This window comes from Limulus polyphemus, unplaced genomic scaffold (assembly GCF_000517525.1).
Source record: "Limulus polyphemus unplaced genomic scaffold, Limulus_polyphemus-2.1.2 Scaffold85, whole genome shotgun sequence".
NCBI lineage: Eukaryota > Metazoa > Arthropoda > Merostomata > Xiphosura > Limulidae > Limulus > Limulus polyphemus.
The window spans coordinates 1,239,121-1,246,157 of record NW_013665695.1 but is presented as its reverse complement, the minus strand read 5'-3'; the positions used below and the strand labels follow the sequence as shown (position 1 = coordinate 1,246,157).

The window sequence follows — 7,037 nt, the reverse complement described above, 5'->3', positions numbered from 1 at the left end:
ATTGTGATAAAAGAGTAGAGAAGAAATAATTCATATTGATAATTAAGTTTAAAGTAATTAACCACCTTGTGTGGATGTTTGATGAAAAAAAAGAATTATTTAAAGCTCTAGATACAACTGTGATAACCTATAGTGCAAAATAAGTTTGACTTGTTTTGAATACATTATTTTAAAACAAGTGAATTGTGTGTTGTTTATTTATTGTTGAGATTTATCACCAAGTCACAGACATCTACTGTAAAGAATCCGCAGCCCTATAAAAAACAAATCTGATAATCATTTTATGTATTTTAAAATCTATATTATTACTCCTTCAACTATGGGCTCTCTAAGAACTGAGGATGTTAGGCCTGATAATATTAAATTTGGTCAAAAGAAATACATTGATAATGTTTCGTGTGTTATTATGAAGCCAAACATAATAATGATATATACATTTTTATGTATTGTGTAAAATCTTTAAGCATCCTTTGCATCCATAATTTAAGTTTATATATATTTTTTAAAAGGAAATAAAAAGTCAACACAGAAGGTTTAGTTCAGAGATTTATTTCCACAACAGGTGAAACTACATCAACATGAATAAATTACTCCTACAACTACTAACATTAAAGGAAATCTTGTCACACACTGATGCTTTTGACCATCGCCAAAAGCACTTCACTATCAACTTGAGCATAGCAACCAAACACTTGTTTAAGCTTTATATCCACCTGATAATAAGCATGAGTCTTATTTCAAAGTAGAAAAGTCCCAAATGGTCACATAGAAAACACAAGCAGATCCCATCTTAACATTCGTACGAGTATTCGTTCACAAATATATTTTTACATAAAATAACAAATTACTTAGGAAAAGCTTTATACAGCAAATGCAAATGTTTCGGACACTAACCAAATACAAAGAACATGATGTTTAACTGCATACATGATACTGCTAACAGAATCTTTGAGCAGTTGCACCATTTCATCAGTGTATTTTGTTCACTATCACTTTAAAGTAGGACATATTTAAAAATCACACCAAAATCTTCAAAGAATGTGTGTGATGATACCTTATAAGCATAAAAGATAAGTATTTCTCCTTACCACACACTTTAAATAATGTCGCAGGCTGACCACCTGCTTTACCATTAGTAAACTCAATCACTTACACCAAATACCTTCAGAATTTGGAATTGTTTGTCACTAAAAACGTAATTTAAAGATAAAAGAATAACTCTGGAGATGTAGTTACTTTGTATTCGCTATTTCAGTGTTTTTTGCTTCTTTAAAAACTAGCAGTTTTACCACTATTTATTTCGATAGGCACCAGAAAACAACAATCCTGGTAAACATTAACAAACTGTTTATGACATGACAAAATAAGTGAGTCTGGGAAGTAATACTAAGTAATGTGCACAAATGACCAGTTACTGGTTTTCAAGTGCAACAGTACTTCTACCAATATATGTGTATGTTCTTGAATAAAAACTCAGATGAGATTTTAAGTTAATCAACTATAGCTGGTTGGAAGAAAGAATAATTGTTATGATCAAGAAAAAAAAAGAAAGAAAAAGCTTCCAAGATGTTTCTGTGTAGAAAAGCCATAAAAATGATTGGGGTGGGGGTGAGAAATATTTTCACCACACTTATGTGCTCTCTACAAATACTGTCATTGTGCTGCTGAGCACCTAGTGTGCAGCAGTATGGCTAATTACAGAAATCACACTCAATAACTAATTTTTTCAAAATATAATATTTATAGTATACTTAAAGTTGCTTTGTCCCCTTTTACCCCAAAGTTTTCTTGAAATAGTATCAGTTTCTTTGATTACAAAATCTTATTACACAACAAAAAGAAAGACAACTGAACATTTTTTGTTCCACATAAGGCACCAAAAATGTTGTGGCTGACTAATTACAATTAAATATTCTAGTGAATTCAATGCTTTCCTTGTCAGAAAATGTTTAAAAAGTTATTTAAGTATTAATACACATAAATACTGCAAGAAAAAAATGGTGTGATTTTCAACATGATCTTAAATGCTTAACGTATATTAATATTCAACTAGAAAATTTAGAAAAACACCAAAAACAAACAGCTTGCCATTTCAAGATATTTTTCTTTCTTAGTTTCATCTACTTTTACAAACCACTATTACAAATGTTGGTTACATAAAAACAAAAACTAAGGAGCTCCATTCTGACTAATGCTTCAAGTGTTTCAAACTAATAATAATCAGGTATGATACACATTTAGTTAGATTCAAATAATGAATGTAGGGCTTTATATATCAAAATGTAGTTTAAAAAGGTTGTAAATTACAACACCTCAAGCCAACTTTTCTTTGGTTTTGCATAGTTATTACAAAAGTTTAAACACAAAGCATTTCTAAGGTGATTACCAATGAAAAAAGAAAAATTTGTCAAATATAACAAAGATGTTTTAAAGTCTTTAGTCTCGAAGATCCCAATTTACAACAGCGATTTATTTCATTATAGTGAAGAAATTAATAGTAAACAAATTTTTAAATGTTAAAAACAGCAAATGGGTATTTTGGTTATAAGTAAACTGTTGCCATTTCCCATGGTTACTTGAGATATTCCTTGCCCAAAATTCAGGGTGAGATACCATGATATAAACCTAGTGGTTTTTTTATGTACAAACAAAACAAAATCATCAACCAATCAATTCTGTCTACTGATTATACATACAATTTTGGGTGTAAATGTAACGAGAAACAATTTATAAGACAAACTATTAACAATGTTAATAATTTTACAATTTATGCATGACTGAAGCCATTATTTCTTAGATAACCTAATGTGTTAGACAGCATATATTTCATTAATAATAAACTGCCAGAATAAAATAGTGATAAAAAAACAAAATATAAGTGACATATGTCTGTATGGTATGCACTACAGTTCTTTCGGGAAACACTGAAAATCAACATACTTAAATATATATATATATATTCAAAAGAAAAGCTTCAATATAAAACTATAATATTTGACACATCTAGGGTATAAAGCCAAAGTAATAAATATTTTATCATTATTCTGGGTTGTACAGAATTTTATTTTACAAATTAAAAGTAAAAGATTATGTAGTTTCATATAAATGACAATGTGATAGTTGACTGCTAATACCACTTTTCAATTATATATATCATTCATTCAAATATATCTATCAACTGTTCAAAATCTTTAGACAAAAAATAATACAAGATCTTTTTGAAGAATCATTTAATACTAAAAGAAATTGTAGTTGAAAATTATGAAAATGAAAAAAAAAAAGAAGACTTGTGAATGAAAGCAAACATATAAAGCAATGTCTAACAGTTTCCCACAGTTTGAAAGTGAATATGTAGTTAATATTCAATATCTGACATGGTTAACTTTCAATGAAATTAACAACTTAATCACGTATCGTTTGTTTGAAAACAATCTGGTCTGCTAACTCAATTTTGAAAATTGTCGCAAATCAACATTTTTGTTTTGCACAAGTAAAATATTTATATTTAGTATTTTTTTTTACAGTATCAAAACACTGATTATTTACAAAGATAAATAAGAGAAAAATTAGCAAAAATACAGCTTTTCATAAAGGAAATACCTAAATGTTACTTTGTTGTTTCATAATGATATTCTTGTTCTCAGCTCACAAAGCTTATTTTATTTTGTCTAGACATAATGTATTAAGATAAACTGTAAACAACCAACTTTATTACATTAATGGGAGACCTGTAATGAATTAATTTACAAACAAATTTATTCCTATATTAAACAGCATTGCACATTTGATCAACTTTTAATTTGTGTCTTGCAATCAAACTTGAAAGAACAGCACAAATCCAGAAAATATTCACAAACTTAATAAATGAGAAACATTTTGATTCATTGAACTACTGAGAGAGAGAATTGAGTTAAAACTTCTTTTAAACTGTTAATCTCACAACATAAGTGAACAGTTAGCTTTATAATGTTACATATACACATAAAGTGATCAATCACAAAAGAACCACTGAGAATAAATTCACATACATGTACCTAAAGAAATGTACATTGCTTGTAAAGTTACATCAAATCCAGAAAATGTGTATAAATACAATACTGGCATTATTAAATCACATCATGTTCAAAACTCTATTTGAATAAGTATATTAGTTCAAAAATATGTCATCAAAGATTTACCATTGAAATGCAGAATAGATCTGACTGACTTGTTTTAGAATGTGTTTTAGCAACCCTTCACAAATTTATTTTTTGTTTTTGAAGTATCAAAAAGTTTTGAAAGTAAATTAATAATGTTATTATATTTCAAATAAATTAAAATTTGCTTTTGAAGCAACTAATAATATCTTACTACATGTTTTTGCCTTTTTTGTTTTGGTCATTATTCAATGTTTACAAACCATAAAAATAATCCAAAAAAACGTAATAACACTGTTTGTTCCCTAGAGCTACACTTGCTCTGCAAAGCAGATAAGTGCATATGATATAGCTAAATAATACAATGAACACTGGAACAGATTAACTTTTCTTCATGGCTACCTCAGTTTTTACTTATTTTTGTGCATTAGGTGATTGCACTTAATGGAGATCTGATTTTTGCTCAAAGCCATTAAAACATTTCTTTGCTAATACGCTTACATAAACAAGCTGCAAAGAAACTAAGTTCTCTAGGGGATCATGCATGTCAATTAAAATCAATATTAGGTTTGCATTTACTCTGATAATCACTAGTGTACATAAAATATATCTGTACAACTGTTTTGAGAGACAGATGGACAACTTAGCAGCTATACAACATGAGATAGTATGTGAACAATAACTAAAATCAGATGACAAAAGCAAAGAAAACCAGTTACTTTTGTATTGAAAGTACTTCAAGTAACTTCTAATTGTATAAACCAAATGTGAAATTTTATTCATTTTTACACTCTCATAAACTTATAATTGTTTTTCGAAAAAAAAATTAATTAGTGATAATAACCATATAATGTGAAATGCTACTTCAGATAGCATCTATAAAACTACCTCATAAATGCCATGTACTACTGGATGGATTATTTTCAATAACAGTTTAGAAATAAAAAAGCTAATATGAACACTGGTTTTAATTTTCAGTATTACAAAAAAACCTCACTATATTATTTTTTTCTGTTGCAAGCTTTCATCCCTCTCACCAGAACCTTCATCAAACTACTGAACAATGATTTGTTAATTTTCACCTGAATGTATTGTTCATTTGCCTGAAGAATGCTCCAATAAGAGAGTTGAAATCTACAATAAAAAAAAACAAAAGTTAAGAGTGAATTATCGTGTAATTCATTTAATCAGGTATAAATATTGATGTTATGAGTCTTAAATAACAAATTTTCTCACCTCTGGCAAATCCTTGTTATAATAATTGAGAAATTAGAAGACAAGGCGGAAACTCAGATCTTTGTTCTAAATAATGTGATAACTAAAATATGGCTAAATTAACACATAGGAAAGGCTGTTGAACACTGCTAAATACAGCTGTTCCCAATATGATGCATATTTTCATGATGCCACTAAGATGGTCCATAAGTGTTTCAAATTGGCTATCATTTTCTGCTAAAATAAAAGACAATACCTGTTTGTTCGAAGAGCACAATACATCCTTATTCACAGAACATGATGCTGAACAACTGTCAGTTGCATTGATGTACTCTTTGTATAACTATACATACATACATACAAAGTGAAATGCATATATATATATCTTAAAGCAAACATGCTGTCCAAACCTGCAATGAAACAAGACAGAAAAAAATGATAACAGTTATAGGTCTTCTTGTTAAGAAAAAAAAAGAAAATTTACATTATAAAAATCAGTTCTTATTTGGATTCATAAAAAGGTAAAAACGAATATCATTATTTTTAAAGCATTTGAATTAACATTGTATTTTTTTCAACAACAGAATTTACTTTCCCATTAATGACTATTACAGAGGGTTTAGCCACTACAATGACTATTACATAGGGTTTAGCCACTACACACATGTAGATGTTGTGGTTGCTCACTCCTGTTTGTTTTTTATACAAAAATTGGGGATTTAGAAGTTCCAAGATGAGAATACCCCCTGTAAATGGCAAAGGAAAAAAAAGTCAATGTGGAGTATCAGGACCACCTAGAAAGAGTACCTCAAATGTGATAAGCAAAGTGAAGCATCTTGTAACAGGTGAGACTCCAAGAGCACAAAGTTCAGTGGAAAAAGCCATCAATGTGTCTTCAGGCAACAGTGCATAAAATAATTAAGAAGGATCTCTGTCTGGAAATGAGAACAACAGGGTATCGGTTTCCCAATATAAGGTTTCCATTCAAACATTCCCCATCTTCAACCATAGCATACTTTAAGCAGCTGGAGAATGAAATGGGTATTCATGCTGTTCCATACAAAGACATTCTGGTTAAATAACTAGATGCAGTGCCTATAGATTTCTGTGTGATTGGACTTTTGAAACTGATGCTGGGAAACTGCTATCCTCCTACACTAGATGAACTATGGAAAGCTGCAGGTAGAATGATACACTTAGACATGAAAGCCTTATAGTGGATCCTTTTAAAATGAAAACTAAACTGTAAGGCTATTGTCAAGGTACAGACACAGTGTTATGGACTGTAACGAAGTGGTGAGGCTCCAAAATTCTTTTAATATAGTGAGTGTACCGAACCTATACTACAGGAATAAAGGCCTATATCTTGATTGTTGCCATTATCAATTTAATTTCAGTATATTGCTGGCATGAAAAAGTTAGAGGGCAAAATATAAGTTATAGGAAGGCACCATTGGAGCTCTTTTTGGTGTGCAACAACAATAAAGGCACTCCTAGGAACCTTTTCTGAAAATATTTGTCATTGTAATCCTAAAGTATTTCAAACTCTGTCTTATTTTTTTTTGTAAGGCAAATTGAAAATGTACATGTGTGTATTTATACAGTGTTAAAGTAAAACTGTAGTTCCTATGAATGCTCTATTTTTAATCAAGTATCTGTTGCTATGCAGAAGATATTTTGTATCAG

General features: G+C 29.5%; 1 protein-coding gene across 4 annotated transcripts in view; it reads right to left on the bottom strand.

Moving 5' to 3' along the window:
* Nucleotides 1-533: 533 nt before the first annotated feature.
* The window catches only part of LOC106468097 (formin-binding protein 1 homolog), an 84,424-nt gene continuing 77,920 nt past the window's right edge, over nucleotides 534-7,037 (bottom strand). For all 4 annotated transcript variants that reach the window (XM_022397041.1, XM_022397047.1, XM_013928506.2 and 1 more), the window contains exon 15: nucleotides 534-5,761. The gene's annotated coding sequence lies outside the window, so the exon portion shown is untranslated. The remainder of the gene's footprint in view (nucleotides 5,762-7,037) is intronic.